Source organism: Neoarius graeffei, chromosome 9 (assembly GCF_027579695.1).
Source record: "Neoarius graeffei isolate fNeoGra1 chromosome 9, fNeoGra1.pri, whole genome shotgun sequence".
Classification (NCBI taxonomy): domain Eukaryota; kingdom Metazoa; phylum Chordata; class Actinopteri; order Siluriformes; family Ariidae; genus Neoarius; species Neoarius graeffei.
This window is the reverse complement of record NC_083577.1, coordinates 61,353,380-61,379,551: the sequence shown is the minus strand read 5'-3', so window position 1 is coordinate 61,379,551 and position 26,172 is coordinate 61,353,380. Positions and strand designations below refer to the sequence as shown.

Sequence of the window (26,172 nt, the reverse complement as noted above, 5' to 3'; positions counted from 1 at the left end):
CGGTTTGTCTCTCACGTCTTTAAATGCACAGATAAAAACCCCAGCCTGTGTTAGGTCGTGTGTTAGCCATGTTGAGGGCAGCGTCTGCTGTGACCCCGTTTGTAGACAGTAGCGGAAAGCGTGTGCAGGTGGGGGCTGGGACAGCTAATCCTGCTTTTCAGCCACCCCATTTGAGGCTGGGCACACGCAAACCCTGACCGCTCATTATCCTAACAAGAAGGCCATTTCACCTGCGACTGGGGGCCCTGCATAGCCCCTGTTAGTGTAATCTTCCTCGCACACACACGCGCACACACATAAGCTCTCTCACACACACACATAAGCACTCGCACACACACACACACACACACACACACACACACACACACACACACACACACACACACACACACACACACACAAACTCCACCAGACCCGACGCCATTCAGGACAAGCAGGTGGCCACTGACGCACATAATTGCAGACAATTTGAGGCAATGAATAAAAATGATCTACATTACTTCTTGCCGAATGTTGTATGTGCTTGGTGCCAATAGAAATCTATGGAAGGGCCTCTTTTAGATGCTGAAGAAAAGAGCCTATCAAAGGCAGTTCAGGAGGAAAGGGGGAGTAGGAGTGATTAATTTCTTAAAGAGTGAAAGAGAGATTTAGTACATTCAGCTGACTGGCATCTAGGAAGAAATGAAAAAGCCTGCAACAGAGAACATCTTTCATACTGTTTCCTCTGTATAATCTTCAAACTGTATGCATTACTTCTTCTATGGACTTTGCACATCTTTCTATAACGTTAAGAGGCTTCATCAATAGTTACTAATCTTGTGAGTTTTCATAAACGATGATCTCAGTGCGTGCAACTTATTTTTTGCCATATTTCAGCAACTTTTCCTACTGGACAGATGTGCATGTCTATAATTAATGTATTAGTGCATGCTCTATGTGTGTATACAGTTTCACATCAGCCAAAGCCTCTGTTAAGTTGATTGAAAAGTGTGACGTGCCCGATGTCAGAGCTGATTGTGTGCGATGAGGCGTGAGCAGATTCGTTAATTACTGACCTGAATGTGCTGATAATGCATTCACAGCTATTTATTATAATACGTCCAATTACAGCACCATACAAAGCTTCTGTATTCAAAGTCAAATTAGAGGGTATTTGTGTTGGTCACACCAGTCCATTAGAGATAACATGGAGGGAGAACTAAAATAAAGAAAACCACACACACACACACACACACACACACACAAATGCTTGTTTCAGAGCTGCTGTCCACTGAGAGGTGAAGACTCAGTCCATTGCAAACAATAAAACAGCTTAAATCCCTTCAGAATTCCCAAGTTCCTGGTTGCACGTGGGTGGGTTTGTGTGTTTGTTCATCAGTGTATGCGTGTGAGAGGATGTGTGTCTTTTATTAACACCTGCCTAGCAGAGCGATGCTGCACTGTGTCTGCTAGCTGATGAGCGCAACCTGGCACGGGTTCAGCCTGTGTCACCACCAGTTTGCTGTTTCCATTTCACACATGATTAATTTCTCTGAGAGGGAGAGAGAGAGAGAGCATTAGAAAAGACTGAGAGGGAGCTAGTTTGGAGTGAGAAAGGGAGAGAGACAGAAGGAGTGAGGACGGGAGAGAGAGGGAGAAGGAGGGTGGCCCATGTTCGGCCCACGTGGCTAAAAGTCTTTTAGAATTCCTGCAGAGAGGGCTGAGGGGAGAGTGAATGCAGCCAGCCGGGGATCACTGAGCCTTTGTGTAATTGAGGCAGCAGCAGCCTTCCTTTCCTCTTCATTTCAAAAGAAGCAAGGGATTGTGAAGTGCAGGGAAGGGCTGAGGGGAGAAGGGGAGGATGGAGGAGGGGAAGAAGGGAGGGAGAGGGCTGTTTCAGGGGCTGGAGGAGGGCTCTTTTTTATTTTTTATTTTTTTACGAAGGGGGAGGTTAAGTTGACAGGAACAAAAAGAATGTGTTCCGCTAATTTCTGCAGAGCTGCATCAACAATAATAGGCTCAATTTCTTTATTGCAAATTTTATAACTGGCTCCCTCCCCTATTTCCCACCCATTCCTGCTTCCAGAGCCTTTCACGACTCGCACACGCCTGTAGTCTTAAGCCACAACAGCTCCGAGCAGCACTGTGCACATCTGAGACCTGCTTCTACAGGACTGTTAATTAATACCTTACTGTAGCATATAGTCTGTCTGACAGTACACTGCAGAGAACCAGGGGGGAACTGAAGCCTTAACAATAACTTCCACTGCTCCTTAATCTTTTTATTCAAAGCCCCTTATTCAAACCCAGTTAACATTTAAAGAGAATTAGTACATGTGTTGAAGGTGTAGAACTGTAAATTTTCTGAATTTAACAAATGCATAAGTATGTTTGCCCCTCTCTCTCTCTCTCTCTCTCTCTCTTTCTCTCTCCCTTCTTTTCTCTGCAGGTGTGTGTATATATATATATGTACAAACGTGCACTTTAGCTGTTTAGGTACATGCGTATTTGTGTGTGTGATTCCTGTTATGCTCCTGGCCCCTCTGTGCTGTGCACAGCCAAGTGAGCAGCATTGTTCAGTACTGTATCAGCATGCCGTGCATTTAGGAAATAATTACCCAGGATCCTGCTGTTTTTATATTCTGTTTCATCTTCTTTAATGGCTGCTTCTTCATTCACCTCTAATCCCAAACAGGACATAATGTGCAGAATCAAGCACCGGCCTTCAGATGAAAAGGACCATGTTCGCCACTGTCCCCAGCAGAACAGAAAGGAGGTAGTTCTTTAATCTTCACTTAAAAATATTCATGGTCCTGTGTCCGGTCATATCATTGGTGCTTGAAGCAAAATCTCCAGTTTGGAGCAAAGTCTCTGCTCTGCAAATCACCAGCTCAAGTGCATGGTGTGCTTTTAGGGATATTTTCTGTATTATTTTTGAGCAAACTAATGACATCTGTGTTGATACTGATCTGAAGGGTTTATAGGCACTCCTGCCGAGCCGAGACAACATTTTCTTTTGGCTTGGCCTCGATTTTTCTCCCAGCGTGACCCTCAAGGGGAGGGGGGAGGCTGTTTGGTTGAGGGTTTGAAAAATCCTCATTTTAGAGAACAGCTCTTCGCTATGTCTCGAACAGATCTAAATGTTTGTAGTTTAACACACATAATAGATTGTCTTACACAAACTACACGAGCCCGGCATCTCACCTCATAAAAATACAGTACCGCTGCTCACATTCTATCATTATATCACATCATTATATGACATAATGTGGTTATTAATTCATGTTTTTACCTCTGTAAGTCATATATTTTAAATAGTTAATTTAGACATTTATGAAGTTATGGAAGTCCAGAAATAGTTTTTATTTAAAAAAATAAGGTGGTACATACATGTGTTTGCTCACCGCTCTCATTAGCTAAATGTCACTATATTATAGGAGAGCTATGTAAGGCCTGGAGCTATACCACATGTTATAGTGTTTCTCTTGTTTAGTTGCCTTAAGAGTGACTCGATCTCACCACACTGAGCCATCCCTGCTCGGTATTCTGTACTTCATTATAGTTCTGTAGCCACATGTTTCCTATTCCCCATTAAAATGTCTAAATTTCTTACGATATCAAAGACCATTTAAAAAAAAATAAATATTTGTTGACTGGAAGTCAACATGGTAATTCAAATCACATGGCAGATGCCAATTACTCAAAGGAAATGACTTTTTGAAGTACTCTTACAGCTCAGAAAGGCATCACAGGTAAAATATTTTCTTTTCCATTCTTATGCTGTATCTGAGTGAAAAGGTTCTCATCCCCAAAAGCTTATGGGTCAGAGAACTGACTTATTTAACCATTCACATTATATACCATTCACATACACATTATTTAACCATTGTGAATACATCATTGTGTCTTATTGTGTTTTTTTTTCTTTACAGGTATTGGACACATTCTGCAGAAAGTGTTATACAATATTACAGATTGTATTAAAAAGCATTATACTACATGAACCTGAAATGTCAAGATAAACATAAGCTTTTTACATTTTAGCTCACAGTTGAAGGCTGGATTTGCCCAGAGTTCTCACCACTGCCATGATGTCTATCAGATGCTTATAACTATAACTATATACCTGCCTGTGATTGGCTCATCTGTGTCTCATCACCAGCAGGAAACGACTTCACTTCCTTTAATAATGACTTCATACAGAATTATGTGCCGCCACAGTGTCTCCTTGTTTTATAGCGTTCTTCTAGTGTAAATGGTCCGGTTTATTCCAATGTCACCAGCACGTGTGCGTGCACACACACACACACACACACACACATGCGGAGACAAACTACTGAGTTCAAAACACTAGGCCTATGTCCCAAAAGTTCACTGATATTCAGTGATGTATCAAAAACTAGTATAAATATCATTTAAATGTTATGAAATAATAAATTTTTCCCTAAAACATATTTATGATTCAGGAATGCATAGCTATTAATGGAGGCACAAATTAAATCTCAATTTTCAGATTTGACATCATATGTTTCCTTCAGAGAGTGTCACCTCTTGATATTCCTCCTGATATGCAATCAATTCATGCTGTTCTCTGTGTCATGCATTGAAAAGAAGAAGCCTTTTTGTTTTGCTTTAAAAAAATAACTGAAAATGGCCTAATAATATAATATTTCATACTTTTTATAAGTTCTTATTTTTTTAAATTATGAAATACATTTACTCCCAAATAGTCAACCCATGCTTTTGTTCACTATATGTGTACAGTACTGTGCAAAAGTCTTAGGCACCCCCTTTTTTTCATACAAACTTTATATATTTCTATTTTATGAATTCTACATTATCAAGTCAGTATAAAAACATTTTAGAGTTCCAAAGATTCGTTTTCCAGCACAAAATTAAATGTTACAGGGGGGAAAAGTGTGTATCTGAGCAGCATATTACATAAGACACCACTTTTCAGATAAAAAAAAGAAAACATAATGAAGGTTACTGGGTTTTGCTGCAAAATTAAGAAGCGAGTGTGACAGTCAAAGTGTCCAGAAGAACTGTGGCTGGTTCTGTAAGATGCTCAGTAAAACTGACAGCTCATTTCCTTATAAAATTACACTCATTGTACCTGAGACTGCTTTTTTTTTAAAGCAAAGGGTTTTCTCACACCAAATATTGACTTTGTTTCATTTATTATGGCTTACTGCTGTTTATAGTATTTTGTTAATGTTGAAACATTTAATTTCATTATTTTTAAGCCATTTTTAGTCTACAGCATTTTTTTACATGTGCCTAAGACTTTTGCAGAGTATTGTATATCCAGCATACATATGCTCTGTAGTTGAGAAGTGAATAAACATCTTTGCTATTTGTGTTTACAATTAAGCAGCTTGGTTTTCTGGCTGGTAGCAATGTCAAACGAAGGAAGTTGTTTCCGTATGACTCCTCATGCCACTCCTCAGAGTCTCTCTGTCTGCATCATCCACCGCAACATAAATCAGGTGATTCATGACTGCTAGATGATCAGTCACCAATGAAAAGTCTTCTCTTCCATGTAGCGTGCATGTGCGTATTTGTGAGTCTGTGTGCTTCAAGTTGCATGACGGGCAATAAATCTCTTCCTTTAGCCTTTGGAGTGCATGAGTGTGTCTCAAAGCCGGAGTGGCTCGAGGCGCTCTGGCTTGAACAATGCTGAGATCAAAGTGTTGAACTTTGACAGCCAATGAGTGGCTTCCTATGGCCGAAGCAGCAGAATGAAGCTCACACCTGTACCAGGTGATTACAGGTAGATCTGCTTGCCTCTAATTGGACAATAAATGCAGCTCTCGGCTCACTAATGGAGGCAGTCAGCCTCAGAGACGCCATGCTGCCATTTGGCCGTCGCCAGCCCTACCTGAGTCTCTCTCTCTCACAGTAGAAGTGATGACATAACGAATGACCAAGCAGCGCAAACAACAAGATAAATTACAGTCCAAGTCTTTAATGTGAACAAGGTTGACAGATATGGAGAGAGCCATGCGTGCCTTAAGCTGTGCATTTGGAATTTAATGGCAGCATTTTTTGTCAGGTCTAAAACTGTATATATGTAGCTTTGTGTATATAACTCAGATTTGTGACTGAGAAAAAAACAAACAAAAACCTTTATAGTTTTTTTCTCTGTGTGTTGAGCATAGACTGCTGTAGACATTCTTTAACACCACTACCAGTGTGATTATTACACGTCTCCTGCACTGTGCACAAAGTTGGCTGTGAAATCGTGTATCTTCTAGTATCTAATCCAACTCAAAGAAGACTGAAGACCTTACTCTTCTACAGTGTCATTAAAGTTTGGACACATCTTCTAACAGTGGCGAACCATTACTATTAGAGCTGGGACTTCAGCTCAGCCAAACCTTAGCCAGACACACCAAAAAAGCAACAGGGCAAAGGATTTTGCAAGGGATTAGCAGCAGGCTGCCAGGTGGCTCTGTTGTGTGTAGTTGTCGATGTTGATTTTAAAACTAACTAAGTAAATTACATCAAGAAATGAATACTTAAGATTGAGTGAAAAATACTATGGTGAGTTTGCGTGGAAGAAGAGTCTGAAGACAGAAATCTTAGTTTCTCAGTCATTAGCCTGTGCTACTTGCTCTCGATAACACTGGCTTGACCGCTTTATTAGCATTCGCTAACACTACCGATGAACGCTACACCAGCTGGAAGGTGACTTCACTGATGAGCTGACGGTGCTGACTCGCAGTTAAGCTCACGTTGGCCTTCAAGAAGGCTGAGGGCAATAAATTTCTGGTCCTTCCCACTATAAATCAAAATCTGATTGGTGAATTCATCTGCCACTTCCTACATAAACATACACTGGTGGCCTTCTGTCCTGGCAATGAAGTCCTAACCAATGAGTGAGCCAGCTCTAAACTCTTCTTGGTCTAGAGACAACAAATAAAAAAATCTCATTGGATAACTCAATTTTAATGTTTTCAGGACAGTAACCCTTTCATTTCTGAAGCAAATCTGATGGAAAATGAGACCAAATTAGAATTAGAAGGCAATAATTATAATGAGATTATGAAAGAATGAAAGCAATTGAAAAATGAAAGAAATTAAATATAACATTTGAAATGCTGATATGTTTGGGCCTTCTCTGAAGGAATAGAAGGCCCTGACGGTTCCCCCCTGCCTTCTAATTCAGTGTTTTTTCCTTATTTTTATTAATTAAAAGACACTTCATCATTTTAAAGTGATGATAGTGTTGTTTCTCTTTACTTAGTTGAGTGCTTCTTGATATAATATGGATTACTACAGTTGTAGAATACGGCTATTGACTGTATTTTTATTATTTACTATTTACTGTTTGATCTCAAATGCATTAAGAAGGCAAGAAATTGCGCTAATTAACTTTTGATGAAACACCTGCTAATTGAAAAGCATTCCAGGTGACTACCTCATGAAGCTGGTTAAGAAAATGCCAATAGTGTGCAAAGCGTCATCAAGGTAAACACTGGCTGAAGAATCTAAAATATGAAACATGTTTTTTTTTAACACTTTTTTGTTTAGCACATAATTCTATACATGTTCCATATGTAATTTCATAGTTTTGATGTCTTCAGTATTGTTCTAGAATGTAGAAAATAGTCAAATACAGAAAAACCTATGAATGAGTAGGTGTGTCCAAATTTTGACTAGTACTGTATGTGACCTGGATGCCTCAGAGAATCCTGCATCGAGTAGCAAAATGATAGAGAAAGCATTTCCCTCCCTCAGACGCTCAGACGCTTGCCTGATTGCTTGCTTAAGGGCTTGTAGAGCCATGAATCTGAGTTGACTGGAGCTGAATCTGAAGAGATTGGTTTTGGAAGAACTGTGATTTTTCTCAATTTTGTCACTTTATTCTTTTTTTATTATTGTTATTTGTGTAGAGAATAGTGAATAATTGACATGGAAAATCTTGTCGTAAAATAAATCTGTTAAACCAGTCGAAATAAAATGATTTACAACATGCTTTGTTGTTGCATTGCTCATTTGTTGACTGCACATTTTAAAGAAAGGAGCAAGAATATTATGATTACTCAGTTGTGTGTGTGTGTGTGGGGGGGTATTTTTTGTAAGGATATTGTACATGAACTTGTCTATCTCTTCTAATATTTTAAACTGCTCTTCTGTTAAAGATGCTCCCTAATATCGGTTTATCTTGCTCCAGAGCATGAGGGCTGACAGGAAGTCAGGGGTTTGCTGTCGAAACCTCAACCACTGTTACTGCTGCTCTAAACATTCACTAGTGCATCAATTTACCACAACACACCGCAGTGACCCCCTACTCCAATGAGGAAGTATACACACACACACACACACACACACACACACACACACACACACACACACACACACACACACACACACACACACACACACATTAATTAATGCAGGGATCAGAGAACCAATACAGCTGCCTTTCATTCTCATTCTCTCTGTTGGAGACACTTTTCGTGTGTGTGTGTGTGTGTGTGTGTGTGTGGTGGTAGTACAGTAGAGGGCATGTGTGTGAGAATTTGTACATGTGCATGTTTGAAGTCTGTTGGTTTGGCGACTGGATGCTCGTTGGGATGTTAGTGTAATTGCGGTGGGGAGATCAAAGCCTGGCAAGACAAGTGATGTTTCAGAGGTAGTCTTTAACTATTTCTCTCTCTCTCTCTCTCTCTCTCTCTCTCTCTCTCCCTTCCAGCCATTGGCTGCCCCCCGCGCATCTCTGCTTGTAAAAGATGATTAAGGCCATGTTTGTCATGCCTTTATGGCATTGCGTGATAGGAAATAGCATCTAGTGCACTCTGCCATGAGCTCTTGTCCCACTGCATGGCCTTATACAAATTACCTGCTCCGATTTAAGCTTCCACAAGCCACCGCTCTCCAGTTAATTACACCACAACTATCTCGCCCTTAACCACACTAATATATTTATTTAGCTATTTATTCACCTCATTTGCTTAACTTGTATTTTTTCATCGTAATGACATTTCCATTTGGTTTATTGTGTTCAGTATGAATAAATGCAATATAGTCGTTGGTCAGAGATTTTAGTGTAAATTTTAAGAATCTGTCTTTTTAGAAGCAGTTTTATAATGCACTCTAAAGTCAATTGGAGCCTCTTGAGTAGGTGTGATGACCTTTAAGAGAAAAGGAAGCATGAGTGAGTCTAGCAGAATGCCAGAGTGCTAATGCCACTTAGCAAGTATCTTGGTAGGGTGCCTAAGTATGTGTGCACAAGCATGCGTGCGTGTGTGTGCATGTGAGTGAATGCACACACGTTTTTAGGTATATCTTGATGGGGACCAGATGTCCTCACAAAAATAGGAATATCTGACAATTTTGACATTGTGGGGACATTTGGCTGGACCCCTCAAGGATTTTTTTTTTTTTAATTTTGCAAAAACTGGAGTGTTGATTTATTTGCTTGTTTGTTAACTTGTTTGTTATATATATATATATATATATATATATATATATATATATATATATATATATATATATATATATGCTGAGTTAGATTTACACCACCGTGCCACCCAAATATAGGGTGACACGGTGGTGTAGTGGTTAGCGCTGTCGCCTCACAGCAAGAAGGTCTGGGTTTGAGCCCTGTGGCCGGCGAGGGCCTTTCTGTGTGGAGTTTGCATGTTCTCCCCGTGTCTGCGTGGGTTTCCTCCGGGTGCTCTGGTTTTCCCCACAGTCCAAAGACATGCAGGTTAGGTTAATTGGTGGCTCTAAATTGAGCGTAGGTGTGAATGTGAGTGTGAATGGTTATTTGTCTCTATGTGTCAGCCCTGTGATGACCTGGTGACTTATCCAGGGTGTACCCCGCCTCTCACCCATAGTCAGCTGGGATAGGCTCCAGCTTGCCTGCGACCCTGTAGAACAGGATAAGTGGCTACAGATAATGGATATATAAACTGGTCTCTCATTTGGGACATTATGGTCAAAAAATAAATTTTCTAATTTTACTTTTTTTTTTCATTTGCCTAACACTCAATGTTTCTTTTGTCATGTTTAATAAGAATAAAGATAGTATCTTGCTTTATCTGGCCTCCACTGTGGAAAATTTTTTTTGATTACAATTCAAATGCTTTTGTAAAATTGATTTACATATAAAATAACTACATCATGAAGAATTAAAGCCCCCTTCACAGATGAGTGAAAATATTGAATAAATTTCTTCTTTTTGATTGCTTGGGTTAAAAATGGCAAGTTATGATGACTGAATTGATTATTCACTTAAATATGAATAATATGATACAGTTTGGGTATTTGATATGGCGAAATAGGACACAATGGAAAAATCAAGAACACCCCGGAAAGATGAGAATAACGGCGGTGGTAAAAGAACAGCGACTGTACCGGCTGAAGGTCGTGCGGGTCTCTGCTGCGGCGCGCGAGCAACGGGACATCACTACCGCACCGGATGGAGCGTGAGGCGGGGGCGGGGCAAAATGACTGGCCGTAGATTCTATCAAAAGTTGGATCTAATTGACCATGGTTGCAAAATATTGGCCAAAAATACGCAAATACTACGAAATATGAAAGTAAGATTAAAAAGAAACATTCTATTACCTTATACTGCAAGACTAAAACAAAATAAAACTGTCAAAACTCACCTTTTCAGTGATAACATCCAAACAGATCACCCGCGTAACAGAGAGACCGCAAATGGAAGCACGATCAACTAACTGTTGGAGTGGAAAATTCCATTCTACACATGCAAATTGTTAATGTGTGTCCTTCCCCGCACACAAATAACACGCTACGGTAAAAAATAGACCACAACTCATTTTATAGCTCAGAAATTCATACAAGACCAGCTACCATTGTAACATATTCTGTAAGAAACATATTCTATACCTAACTTTCAGCTTTTGTTTTAAAAAACAAAATCGCAGATTTATAACTAAATGTTTATATGGCGTAGTGATTTTAAGTTACTACTTTTGGTGAGGTAGTGACCTTGACCATGAAGCTTTCCGTTTCAATCAAAACACACGATCATATTGGTTTTGCAGAAAATGGAGTTACAACGGTGATCAAATATTTTGCATGATGTTTTATTACGGTTATGATTATTCTGTGAGCGCACCAATCCTTAGGTGTATAAAGTTACAACTTAAAATACAATTAGTGATAACTGTAGACTTTTCAGTGGACTACAACCTTTTTAAGGGAATGCGATGTAGTCAACCATTTATCATGTCCCAGGTCAAGCCACCATTTTCCCACAAATTTGCAGAATTTTTGCCAAATTCTGAATATTCACATCAAAGATTTAGTTTTATCTGTATTATTTCTTTCATCATTTTATTTCAAATTAAAACCAACATCACCATTCAAAACCATATAGTTTATTGACTGTGAGTATATTTAGTGGGGTACCCCCACAGTACCCAGTTTCTGAGACAGACCCTTATTTATTTATTTATTTATTGTCAGAAGCTCTTCACAAGCACAGCAAGACCAGTGTATGTGTGTGTCCATCCGTCTGTCTCTCCAACATTCACCAGTCAGAAAGCAGCTGTGGACCTCTGCATTTCAGTTCATATAATTACTTTGAATTTGTTTACTTGTTGAAAAAAAAACATTTAATTGCAATTAATGTTGGTTTTTGTACACACATTGTGTCAGTGTTACCTCAGCAGTCTAGATAGCTAAAGTACTGAGCATTATTATGTAAATGAATGATAAAAGAGGGACAGCTAATTAATCATTACATTACATTACATGGCATTTAGCAGATGCTCTTATCCAGAGCGACGTACAACAAGATCATGGATTTTGTTCTTTATTTTTATTTGTATTTTATAGACTGAAATGCAGAGCTACACAGCTTTATGACTAATAAGTTCTGGAGGGGATTTGTGGGCTCAAGGCACATACTGGTGACATCAGATTGCAGTGATTGGTTACAAATAATGTTGAACCAGAAATTTTAAAAGGATATTGACTCAGACCCTCATCAAAGAAACTGGGTTGTTGACCTCCCACTGGCAGGATGTTGCAGTGAGCAGAGCCTTATAGGGTTTGACCTTAGGCTCAGGATACTGTCTGTGTGAAGATTCTGCTCATGTTCTCCACATGTCTGTGGGAGCTTACTCCAGCTAAACTGCTCCTGGGTGTGAATGAGCGAGTGAATGTCTATGTGTGTGTGTGTGTGTGTGTGTGTGTGTGTGCATGGCTCTCTCTCTACAATGGACTGGTGTCTCATCCAAGGTGTTTCCCCACCTCACACGCAGTGTTCCAGGGACAGGCTCCGGATACTGAAACCCTGACTAGGACAGAATAGTGACAGAAGATGAATGAATGAATGAACCACTACTATGAAAAGGAGTTTTAAGTCACATAAGATACTACTGGACCCGAACATGTTTGTGATAAATTTGTTAGTGCTACCCCTATAACATATACTGTCCTCAGTGGGCATTTTGGAGGAAAGAGACATGATCACATATACTGTACCAGTCAAAAGTTTGTACACCCCTACTCATTCATAGGTTTTTTTTTGTGTATTATGATTACTTTCTACATTGTAGAACAACACTGAAGACATCAAAACTATGAACTAACATCTCATCTCATTATCTCTAGCTGCTTTATCCTGTTCTACAGGGTCACAGGCAAGCTGGAGCCTATCCCAGCTGACTATGGGCGAAAGGCGGGGTACACCCTGGACAAGTCGCCAGGTCATCACAGGGCTGACACATAGACAACCATTCACACTCACACCTACGGTCAATTTAGAGTCACCAGTTAACCTAACCTGCATGTCTTTGGACTGTGGGGGAAACCGGAGCACCCGGAGGAAACCCACGCGGACATGGGGAGAACATGCAAACTCTGCACAGAAAGGCCCTCACCGGCCCCGGGGCTCGAACCCAGGACCTTCTTGCTGTGAGGCGACAGCACTAACCACTACACCACCGTGCCGCCATGAACTAACATATGGAACATATATGGAAGTATGTGGTAAACAAAAAAGTGTTAAAAAACAAAATATGTTTCATATTTTAGATTCTTTAGAATAGCCAGTGTTTACCTTGATGACACTTTACACACTATTAGCATTATCTTAACCAGCTTCATGAGGTAGTCACCTGGAATGCTTTTCAGTTAACAGGTGCCTCGTCAAAAGTTAATTAGTGCAATTTCTTGCCTTCTTAATGCATTTGAGATCAAACAGTAAACAGTAAATAATAAAAATACAGTAAATAGCCCTATTCCACAAATGTAGTTAATCCATATTATGTCAAGAACCGCTTAGCTAAGTAAAGAGAAATGACATCCATCATTACTTTAAGACATGAAGTGACTTTTAATTAATAAAAATAAAGGAAAACCATTGAATTGCAAGGCATGTCCAAACTTTTGACTGATACTGGATGTTACGGCACAGTTCAATCAAACTGACACTTTATGGAGTACAAAACCACTGGCTCTGGTCATGTTTTTGGAACTGCTGGCATTTGATCAATGTTTGGAGGTTTCAAAGAGATTCTGAAATGATGAATAAGGCTTGAGTTTTCATCATATCTTATGCAGGAATGTCTTTCTCAGCCTCCACCTCTAGGGAACTGTGGCATGTTGATTAAAACAATACAAAAAAAAAATACTTTTCCACAAGGAGAGTTCCTGTTGTCTGCCGGAGCAGCTATTGGGAGCCTGTAGCTAAAGGTTTAGTAATGAGTGAGACTGTAGAGTTTAAACAGAAGCAGATGCCACTAATGAAGTACGTACTCTCTCTCTCTCTCCCCCTCTCTTGTCCTCCCTCCCTCTGTGTGTGCACATGCTTAAATATCTGTTCTTGAAGACCCTATTGTCGGTAGATATCTGTGAGATCATGTCAAAAAAAGCAAAGTGTGTGTGTGTGTTTATTCTGTCCATCTGAAAGTGTTTGTACCAGCATTATCAGTAATGAGATCTTAACTAAGAGCGTCAGACCTGCTGTCTTTCCCTAGATACTGGAAACAGGACTCATTTGATGAGCGACGGTGCTGGAGGCCCTCTTGTTGTTCTGAGAAATGCTCCATCTGTGGGATAGAGACACTGATAAATGCAGTGTGCTGCTTGTGTATTACCTGCACTACCACCAGAGATAGTGATCAGAGGTTAAAGGCATTCAGTGGGATCAAATACAACCCATTAAATGCTTGTCCTCACAATGATCTTTGTTAAGAATCTCTTTCAAATCTTTAACACTTAATGGGTCTACCTGTCAACAAGATCACACCATTCTTTTTGTTTCATCTGGAAACGTAGACTCCTCATTGTAAGGTGTAAGGTGTATTGGCGACACACTGGGAAGAATTCTCTGAAAAGGAAAATTGACAAAGGTTTACAAAGGTTGTGGGAAAAGCTGTAAATCAGATTACAAAAAAAAGAACATCTATCAATTGTGGTAAAACATATGTTCTAATATCTGGGCTTTATGGGTAAACAAAAAGCTCTATGACTCAACTTTGTTCCTTCATATGTTATTCTTTAATATTTCAAAAAGGAAAGTCTTGACGACTGATCGTAGAGCTCTTCCTGAAAATCACTATAATTCCCATCCTCTCATTTTTTGATATGGAGATTCCATGTGTTTTTAGTCAGGCTAATGATAGCGTGCAATCGCCAGCACTGTGGTGAGCAGCTTTGTTTATTAGCTTGGTGATAAGGGTTATAACAAAATACACATGTCTGAGTCCTGGGTCCTGTGGCCTGCCAGTCCTAATGAGATAAATAAATGAATTTAGCACCGCCACATAGCGCTCCTGAAAGCTTGTTATCAGAGCAAGAGCTGTGCGCTAGAGCACAGGGCTGGAAGGGCGACGGAAGGCCTGATATACACATGTCCTTGATTACCGTTCATTCCTCTGCCTTTATTCTAATAAGTGACATTCTTTATACTCCGTCGGACGACTCGACAGTCTGACAGTGGATGAGAATAAATATTGCATGTGGTTCACATTAAGCTGTCAGCGCCAGGGCCAGGCGAGAGACGGAGAAATGCGTGCTGCAACACTTTCCCTGCTCTTGTCACAATTGTCACATCTTGATGATTCCCCTCCTCTCTCCTGCTCTCTCTGCCTCACATCCCCCCTCCTGCCACCCCCGACTCTTTTCTTTCCTGCAGTTACTTCTGCTGAGTGACAGCACGGTTGCCCTGGGTACAGAATTATTTTGGGAGAGGTATTCTTGAGAGGGTTATTGTTTTATTTCTTTTTTTTATCCCCAGTTCATTTTTGTCACAAATTGCGAGCAAGCCACACTTGGGCTATGATAATGTGGCTCCGGTCGTTTAGAGGACAACATTTTACAGGGAATGCTTCTGTGTGTGTGTGTGTGTGTGTGTGTGTGTGTGTGTGTGCGCACGCATGTTTTTATATACTACTGAGGACCAAATGTCCCCACAAGGATAGTAAAATCTGACAGTTTTGATTTGATTTTGTGGGGACATTTGGGTGGTCCCCACAAGGAAATTCTTGTTGCTGTTGTTTTTGTTGTTGTTGTTGAACAAAAAAATAAAAAAAAAATTAAAAAGCCAAAAAGTTTCCTTTTCATTACCAAGCTTAAGGTTAGAGTTAGGTTTAGGGACAGGCACAGCATTAATTAACTTAATTAATAATCATGTCAGTGGAAGATAGACAGACATTTGCCTCACATAGATAGTGAGACAAGCATGTGCATGTGTGTGTGTGTGTGTGTTTATATACTACTGAGGGTCAAATGTCCCCACAAGGGTTGTAAAGTCTGACAGTTTTGACTTTGTGGAGACATTTGGGTGGTCCCGACAAGGAAATTATTATTGTTGTTGTTTAAATAATAATAATAATAATAATAATAATAATAGTAAAAAAAATCAATACCAGTAATAAGGGCAATAATCACAGAAGGGACTGTGGGGAGTGGGATGGAGGGATAGCACTTGGTGGTCAGGAGGTTGTGGGGTTTAGTAAGAATGGGGATGAGTCATATACTGTCTTCAGAAGGTGACATGTTGTTACATATTTTGAAGCAAGTAATGCTGTGTGCTCTTCCCCAAATTACTCAGATTTGTATTTTCCAGCAGAATCATGAAGTCGATTAGAGATTGAAATGTGAGGCTGAAAATTTCACTGGTTTTAAATTAGATGTCACACACACCTGTCAGGACAGCCAGTTTTTTCTGTCTGCAGTTGTTGATGGTGAGACTGTGGGCACTGAGTCTGTACCAGGTCAGGATCTGTCTCTGCTTTGTAAGGAGATACTTCACCAATGGACTCTTTTAACACTACTGGGTTTTTGCTACTGGTTCACATTAACATTAGCCTTACACTGATAGCTGTGAATGAATTCTCCGATGAAGGATTTATATCCTTTCTTGAGCTTGGAATCCTTTGTTACTGAGTTTTCTCCAACACTTTAATCTCTGAAGACTGGGGGGGCATTCAATTTTAAACAACATGCTGTTAATCAATCAGCTTTGAAGCTAACTAGAAGTCATATAGCTCTGGGTTTTGGGGGAATTGACCCAATCATATTCTGTCATTAGGGTCTGATAACATTGTGATCCTAATTCTGATTTGCAGCCACTGTTCCAGATGTTTAGTTTGATTCTGATGGTGTTATCCTGGGTACAACGCAGTGCTGATCTGATCTCTGTGTTCTTTGTTGATGTTAGTTACAGGGTCAGTGAGGATCAGAATCAGCTGGTACTCGAGTCAGGGATAAACTCTTGGGTTTGTAATGCCTTAAAATGCAGTTGGGTTTCTTTGAGACTTGTCTTTAAGTGCATCCAGAACTTAACTTTGGATTTGCTATCTCATTTGTATTACTTTATTCTCTCTTTATGTTTAAAATTTTCTCTCATCTATTTTTAATTTGGATTCCTCTTATGAGGTGAGTACGTGCTCATATACATTTGGGGAATTATCTGTGTATTTTCTCATCTTTATTTTCAATGTCTTTTGGTTGATCTCTTTAAAAAAATCCTTTGCAGTGCTGGAACTTTTATGATTAAAAGCTGTGTGTGTGTGTGTGTGTGTGTGTGTGTGTGTGTGTGTGTGTGTGTGTGTGTTATGCAGATACACAGATAATGAGGTGTATTTCTGAGCTTCGTCAGTTTCTTTTAGTTTTCTTGCTGGTACTTGATCAGCTGCTTGACTGTAAAGGAAATACATAGTATGCAGACTTGTGGGAGAGAGAGAGAGAGAGAGCAGAAACCATTTCTTCTTAGGGCAGAGCTGGCATGCTGGCTTGTGTGTGTGTGTGTGTGTGTGTGTGTGTGTGTGTGTGTGTGTGTGTGTGTGTGTGTGTGTGTGTGTGTGTGTGTGCGTGCGTTCACAGGGTGCAGCGAGTGTCTGCTCTTGTGTCCTTGCAGCCACTCACTGCTGTGAGGATGAAAGGAGTCCCACTGTGCCCTCTACAGACCTGCTCACACTCCTCCATCAGCTCATCCCCCCTTCCTCTCATCTCTACATCCCTCCACTCACTAAGGGGGGGCTCACGTACTCACCTCATGCGCCTGGCACAACCAAGAGAGAATTTCAGTATTTTTAAAAAGATATAGCAAAAGAGAAACAAGAGGCAGTTTTTAAACAGAGGATGAAGGAGTTCAACTGAGAGCGAGATGGAAAAAAGGGGGAAGAAAGGAATAGTTGAGGTTTTGCTGATGAGTTGGTGGCTAGCACGCATGTAGACCAGCTAAAGCTCCAAAACAACAGCCTCTGATGCATCTAGAGATGAAGAGAAGTTGGGAGGAAGGGAACAGTAGTGAAGATGTATTGGAAGCATATCTGGTAAGGGCATGTCAGCTGCGGTCAGTGTTGATTTAGCATGGTGCGTCATCTGCTGATTTAGTTCTCTGATTTTTCTCGATGTTTTCCAAAGTGCGTCAATGCAAGAGAACAAAAATCAAAGCAAGAAAAGTGCAAGAAAGTTCACTTTTTTCAGCTTTGGTTCGTGCACAGTAGTTTGTTAATTTTTTACAATGACATGGCTGAGCATCCAGTTTAAATTCTGAGCACACCTTTTAAACAGACTCACATAAACATAACTAGGTTAGTTTATTTGACTACATCCTAAACAACTTTCTGCCACATTAAATATTCAATGTACTGTACATTCACTCAAATCAAGTTTATTTGTATAGCGCTTTTAACAATAAACATTGTCACAAAGCAGCTTTACAGAATTTGAACGACTTAAAACATGAGCTAATTTTATCCCTAATCTATCCCCAATGAGCAAGCCTGTGGCGACGGTGGCAAGGAAAAACTCCCTCAGACGACATGAGGAAGAAACCTCGAGAGGAACCAGACTCAAAAGGGAACCCATCCTCATTTGGGCAACAACAGACAGCCTGACTATAATATTAACAGTTTTAACAGGTATAACCCTCAACTGTCCTCATGGGGCCGTCCTTCACAGGAGCGGTGCGATAAAACTCCGACCAGACACAGGGCACCAGGATGGATCAAGCAGGTCCGAGGGGCAGAAGAGGCCAGCATCTCAGTCCCAGGATCAACATGTAACTCAGAGGGACAGATTGGGGGGGAGGGGGGGGAGAGAGAGAGAAAGAAAACACAGGTTGTTAGGTATGCCCTAAAAATGACAAGTATTAAATCTGTGTGGTAGGCTCGCAGACACGAGAGTCTTTACATCAGGCATAACACACAACAATGGCATGTTAATATGGTAAAAAATATCATGACCTGCTCTGGCTGGATGCTTGATTGGGTGATGGGAGCACACTCCTCAGCAATGATGAGATGCAGATGGGACCCTTAGGGCTGGCCAAGACAATTCAGTTACATTTCACCGGGTCTGGGACATGCGACAGAATGTCTGACAGCCGATTCCCTGCAGGCTACGATAGCCAGTCGAGGTCTCCACCCTCTCCACCAAAAGATTTCCTGTTGACTCCATGTAACTCAGAGGGACAGATTTGGGGGGGGGGGGGGGGGGGGAAGAAAACACAGGTTATTAGGTATGCCCAATGTCACCTGAATAAGTAGGAGCAGTATACATATTGCACCGAGTACAAGCAGGGACTCCAGCAAGTAACTATGACAGCATAACTAAAAGGAGAGAGCCAGAAGGTAACACAGGCATGAGGGAGCCCCGGGACATAAAGCAGCAGCCACTACACCATCAACAAACTCGAGTGAGCAAGCTAGTGGGGACTGACAGCATCCATACATCCCAGTTTACCAAAACACTCTATGTCTGAGGACCCTCCAGATCTACTCCTTTACCTCATAAACACCATTAACAAAAGGCTTGACTAAACAGATATGTTTTCAGCCTAGACTTAAATGCTGAGACTGTGTCTGATTCCCGAACATTACTTGGAAGGCTGTTCCATAACTGTGGGGCTTTGTAAGAAAAGGCTCTGCCCCCTGATGTAGCCTTCACTATACGAGGTACCAGCAGATAGCCTGCACCTTTTGATCTAAGTAGGCGTGGCGGGTCATAGAGGAGCAGAAGTTCACTCAGGTACTGTGGTGCGAGACCATTTAGTGCTTTAAAGGTCAATAGTAGTATTTTATAATCAATACGAAATTTGATTGGGAGCCAATGCAGTGTGGATAAGACAGGCGTGATGTGGTCATATTTTCTAGTTCTAGTAAGGACTCTTGCTGCTGCATTTTGAACTAACTGGAGCTTGTTTATGCACTTATTGGAACCTCCAGACAGTAAGGCATTACAATAATCCAACCTGGAGGTAACGAAAGCATGGACTAGTTTTTCTGCATCATGCAATGACATTAAATTTCTTATCTTTGCAATATTTCTGAGATGAAAGAAAGCTATCTGGGTGATGTTATCAATGTGAGTTTCGAATGAAAGACTGGGGTCAATAATCACTCCGAGGTCTTTTACTGCTGCACGTGAAGAAACAGAAAGGCCACCCAGAGTCACTGTGTAATCAGAAAACTTACTTCTAGCTGTAAGTGGTCCTAGCACAAGTACTTCAGTCTTGTCAGAGTTAAGCAGAAGGAAATTAATAAGCATCCAGTGACTAATGTCCTTAACACATTCCTCAATTCTATTAAGCTGGTGTCTCTCATCAGGTTTTGCAGAGACATACAACTGTGTGTCATCAGCATAACAGTGGAAACTAATACAATGTTTACGAATAATATCGCCCAGAGGTAACATATATAGAGAAAAAAGCAGTGGACCCAAGACAGAACCTTGTGGAACACCAAACTTTACCTCGGTACGTCTAGAAATATCACCATTTATATCAACATACTGATAACGATCAGTTAGATAAGACCTGAGCCAGGAGAGGGCCATTCCCTTAACTCCCACAACATTTTCTAGTCTATCCAGAAGAATGGAATGATCAATGGTATCAAATGCTGCACTAAGGTCAAGCAACACAAGTAGCGAGACACAGCCCTGATCAGACGCCAACAGTAGGTCGTTTACTACTTTAACCAGTGCTGTCTCTGTGCTATGATGAGGTCTAAATCCTGACTGATACATTTCATGGATGTTATTCCTATGTAAATATGAGCATAACTGCTGTGCCACAGCTTTTTCAAGGATCTTGGAGATAAAGGGGAGGTTTGATATTGGCCGATAATTGGACAGCTGACAGGGATCAAGGTCAGGTTTTTTAATCAGGGGTTTGATAACTGCTAGTTTAAAGGATTTGGGTACATAGCCAATCATAAGAGAAGAATTTATTATTTTTAGAAGCGGTTCAATTACTCCAGGCATTATCTGTTTGAATAGATGTGTCGGTAAGGGATCTAGTATGCAAGTTGAGGCTTTTGATGTAGAGATTAATGAAAGTAATTCAGTTTCTTTTAGGAGAGTAAAACATTCTAACTGATGATCTGATACAGTTATATTGTTAACTACAAGGTCACTTTCATTGTCTAACCTTAAATTAGTAGTTTGAATTTTTTGTCGGATATTCTCAATTTTGTCATTAAAAAAATTCATGAAGTCGTTGCTACTACATACTGCAGGTGTGCATGTGTTGATAGTGGACTTATTCCTGGTTAATTTTGCTACAGTATTAAATAGGAATCTAGGATTATTTTTGTTATCTTCTATTAGGGAGGAGAAATATGTTGATCTCGCAGCACTAAGAGCTTTTCTATACTTCAGGAAGCTCTCCTTCCAAGCTAATTTGAACACTACCAATTTTGTTTGACGCCATTTACGTTCCAATTTTCGAGTGGTCTGTTTTAATGTGCGAGTGTCATCATTATACCAGGGTGCTAATTTTTTGTCTCTGACCATTTTCCTTTTTAGAGGAGCTACATTATCTAAGGTATGGCGGAATGTTGACTCTAAGCATTCAGTTGCCTGATCAAGTTCTGCAGGGGCTGACAGTGACCCAATCAAAGTTGACAGCTCTGGGAGATCTACAACTGTCTTCACATTCACTGTCCACTTTATTAGGGACACCTGCACATTCATGCAGTTATCTAATCAGCCAATCATGTAGTAGCAGAGCAATACAAAAAAATCATACAGGTACAGGTCAGGAGCTTCAGTTAATGTTCATGTCAAATCTCCAAATGAAGGAAAAGTGTGATCTCTGTGACTTTGATCATGATGCCAGATGGGCTGGTTTGAGTATTTCAGAAACAGCTGATCTCTTGAGAATTCCACATACAACAGTCTCTAGAGTTCAGTGGAAACAAACAAACAAACAAACAAACAAAAGACATTGACTGAGTGACAATTCTGTGATTGGAAACACTTTGTTGATAAGAGAGGTCAGCAGAAAATGGCCAGATTGGTTCAGCTGCCAAGAAGAATATGGATGAAAATCTGCTAATGGGTAATAATATGTAACAAATCATGTCAAAATTCATATTCTTTTATTGAAAAATTAAACTACATCATATTAAACTTTTATTATTTTATTAAACATATTAACAATTGAAAAGATAGTAATCACACTGGATTTTCAAAAAAATCATCTGCGAAGTTATCAAATCTACGCTTATGCATGTTATTTTTTGACGGAAAAAAATGAAGTATTTTTAGTTTTTTTCTCCTTATTTTACAAAACTCCATGCATATAATAATGAAATAATCAGGTTTTTACAATACTTAATGGAAAATATCAAAGATCTTTCCAGAAAATGAGAATATAATTATTCAAGAAACAGGTGAAAAGATTCACGACCAAGAGCCAAGGTGATAACGTTTCTGTTATCACTTATGAACCGACATAACACAAGAATTCATTGTGAAGAAATCCTCATAACATAACAGTAGTAACTTACTATTAACATTAAGGATTGGAAACAGGACTCTGTGGAACAATACAATATTAAAACACATGTGGGTTAGTATACTTATGCATGTTACTTTTGACGGACATAAATTACCAAAGATGAATTCATTGAAATGTACTCTAATTGCACTATAAGATCTGACTAGGGAAAGGGGAATATGAATATTTAAGTAACAGGAGAAATCTAAGACTAAAATTATATAGTAAAATTCATAAATGAAGACTACAACATGAGTATTGCACACAGCCGGAACTGTCTGATAGTAATATGCATGCACCATAAAGTAATAAATGAGACTTAAAATTTGGATTACAGCCATGGAAACATATTTCTGGGCCATCAATCTCTTCCTTTTTCCAACAAGTCCACTTAAAGCTCTCTGACTCCAGAAGGAGACCTGTCTGACATGGTGACAAGTACACCCAAAACAAACTAGACTGTTAGATAGGCCCCCCTAGAACCGGAGAATTGGACGGCTGCAAGTAGACAGGTTGGAAAAGGGAAGAGCCTTATGGCCCAGAAACATTTTTCACAATAGTAGAACAAGTACAAAATTAATATAATCTAACTCTCTACATGTAAATCGAATTTTTGTTTACATCCATTATGAAGTATTTCAGCCAGTTCCCCGATCGCTACGGTTCATTTTTAGTGAGTGAAGAACAAATCTATACTTACGTGCGTTACGTATTATGCACGTTAGCTTTCCTGACAGACTGCAAACACACGCTGCTCAGGCGGCCATTTTCTCCATCTTCTCGGAAAGCGATGATGTCATCAAAACTTGTGGTAGTGTGGATTTCCTGGAGGTTTGTGTATCATGCGGTACTATGCCGGTTGGAGATATACGATACAGTTTTGTGTACGTTATTTTCTGACAGACAGCGATCCTTTGATTTTACCATCGATGTATTTTGAAAACAGGCAGATTCCAAGGCGAGAATTAATTATAAATCAATTGGTGCTTTTATATTAAAGTGATTGATTACATATATTGTTCTATATTAATGTTTTTAGTTGGAATATTCTTATTCACAAGTTGATGTTGACTTCTGACGGACACAGTAACGTGCATAAGGGTCTTTTTTTAAAATGATTTTTTCGTGTTTAGAAAATGTGCAGGCCCATTGTATGTGGTTTTTTAAACACTTCAGTAAACCTGTTTTATGGAGTGTAGTTGATTTAATTCCGACAATAAGTTGTATAGCAATCAAACCTTGTCGAAGTTGGTTAGTCAGAACTGTTACGGTCGGGTGTCTAAAATTCACCAACTTCAAAAAATTAATTCATGATTTTATTGGGAAAATATAGCTTGTGATATCTGAAGTTGTCAACATTATTTCTTAGAGCAATATTATTTTATTTAAACCAAAAAATATCCAATTTATGTTTAAAATAGTGGATGGAGATGATTTTTTATACGTGTCTCACCATTATTACCCATTAGCAAATTTTGACTCATATAGTAACTCATATAATCACTCTTTACAACCAAGGTGAGCTGAAAAGTATCCCAGCATGAACCAAACATCAAACCTTGAAGTGGATGAACTACAACAGCAGAAGACCACTTTGGATTCCACTCCTGTCAGTCAAGAAAAGAAATCTGAGACTATATCATGGGCACAGACTCACCCAAATCAGACAGTTGAAGATTAGAAGAAAAAAAAAAATTTTTTTTCGCGGTCCGGTTTCCATCAAATCCTGTGCTCTGATTGGCTGGCAAGCAGGTCTGTATCCTATGATATGGACCCCAGTTACGGACCCCGGTTATGGACCTCTGGCGACTCGCTCGTTCACAACAACAGCAAACATAGTAATATTTTTTGTCAACATTTATCTTTTTTTATAAGATTTATTTATAAGATTATCAAAAATATTATACATTTTTGCCAGCATTTCTCAGGAGAATAGCATGGATAGTGATAACAACAGTCTTCACAGTGAAAGCGAGTTTTACTACCCTGAGGAAGAAGAAATAAAAGAAAACATTTCAGGAGAAAGCTAAAAACCTGTAACTGTTGCTAACACCAAGCAAAAACATGGCTGAATCCTGAATGACTCAATTTTGTATAAATAAGGGACTACATAGGCAGCAAAACGTAGTTTTTGTCTCCTGCCATGGAAGTGCACTTGTATACCGAGGAGGAAACAATTTGCATTACAGCCGTGAATGAGGATTCAAAATGGCGGCTTGGCTCGGTTTTCCCTTTCGGGCGCTCTCGTTTTCTGTTAGAATTTGGTAAAGAAAAAAATAAATATATTATTTACCAGCTTAAGGTCGGTCCATATGGTGAAATACCGTGATCTCAGCCTTGAATACTGACCTCAGCCCAGAGGGCCTCGGTCAGTACTTTCAAGACCTCGGTCACGGTATTTCACGATACGGACCTCCCGGCTGGTAAATTACACACACACACACACATATATATATATATATATATATATATATAAATTTATTTATTTATTTTCAGTCTTCATCTGTCCAGTTTGAGTGAGCCTGTGCATATGGTAGCCTTCCTGATCTTGGCTGACAGGAGTAGAACTTGGTCTTCCACTGTTGCATCTCTTGAATCAACAAGGTTTTTCAACCTCCAGTCACAAAGATGTATTTGTTTTTTGCACCATTCTGTATAAGCACTATAGACTATTTGTGAAATCCCCAGGAGATCAGCGGCTTATGAAATACTCAAACCAGATGTAGGTACTAATCCCAGTAGGTGGTTCGTTATTTTAAAATATTATTTGGAACAACAAATTTCCAAATAAGATTATTAAAAATAATCAATGATTCTAAGTATGGAGGCAATTTATTTATAAACACAAATGCAGAATACATCAGTTATCCTTCAAGGGTTCTTTGAAAAGATAAGAGTACCTGTACTTACACGCTGCCTGAAAGTGTTCTCCTTGGAACCTGATCTGATAATGAATCATTCAGTTGTTTGGTTCAACATGCAACCTTTAAGGATTCCCCAGAAGGGTAACCAGAGGAAAAATTCAGAATATCAATCAGTGCTAGTTATGGGACTCGTCATAGCTTTTAAACCGTTTTGAATGCATCATTATAGTAAGTTTAGATGAATGAATTTGTGTTACAATCTTCTCCAGAACAGATAAAGTCCATCAGATGAGTGCCAAGACGTCTTCATGATTATAACACCAACCCAATCATGTGCAGTTCTCTTCATAATAATCGCTCATGCAATTTGTCTAAAGTGTGAAGCCATGTGGTTAATGATAAAAGTCCTGTAGCTGAGGTGCTTTTGATTCTCTGTCCAACTGTGAGAGGGAGTGTAATGAAGTCATGGGGGTGTAGATGGGGATTTAGCCTATCTAGTCAGCATTCGGTGACAGAATGGAAGCTTTAAAGGCTTCAGCATTGCCTCTCTTTGTCCTCGCTGGCCCTGTGGGAGCTTTACCTGCTGGAGCTTTGGGAATTAAGCTGCTCCACTCAGTACAGCTACGCAAAGGGGCAGGACACAGGTTCAGGTAGCAGCACCTGTACTCCAGTCTTTCCCCTCCCTCCTGCTCTGTCTTTCCCCCTCTTTCCCTCCCTCGCTCCTCTGCTCCTGCTCTGTGTCATTTAAGCAGATCAAAGTAGAGCTGAGCCTGAGGCCACCTCCATCATAGGTGAAAAAAATGCTGAAATTAGCCTAGTTACATGAGCACACACACACGCAGAATACTATTGTTATTAACTACTTTCATTGCTATTAAGAATCCCTCATCCTGATTCAGTCAGGTAGCGCAGTATGAAGAGACTCATGTTGCTAACACTAATCATCTGCTTAAACACTATTTTTTTTCACTTCAACCATAATTAGTAGTGCATGTGTTTTTTAATTGAAAATTATTTGCAGTACAATGTAATTTACATGTAGTTGTGTCACAGGGTCTTCTCTTTAAAACAGCACATGAGTGTAATGCTATAAACCGTGCT

The 26,172-nt window shown here is 39.8% G+C and overlaps 1 long non-coding RNA gene across 1 annotated transcript in view; it reads left to right on the top strand.

Annotated features, from left to right (window-relative positions):
- The window catches only part of LOC132891903 (uncharacterized), a 40,404-nt gene extending 32,476 nt beyond the window's left edge, over positions 1 to 7,928 (top strand). The window contains exons 3-4 of the long non-coding RNA XR_009655382.1: positions 2,675 to 2,755; positions 3,912 to 7,928. This is a non-coding gene — a long non-coding RNA (uncharacterized LOC132891903). The remainder of the gene's footprint in view (positions 1 to 2,674; positions 2,756 to 3,911) is intronic.
- Positions 7,929 to 26,172: the final 18,244 nt, after the last annotated feature.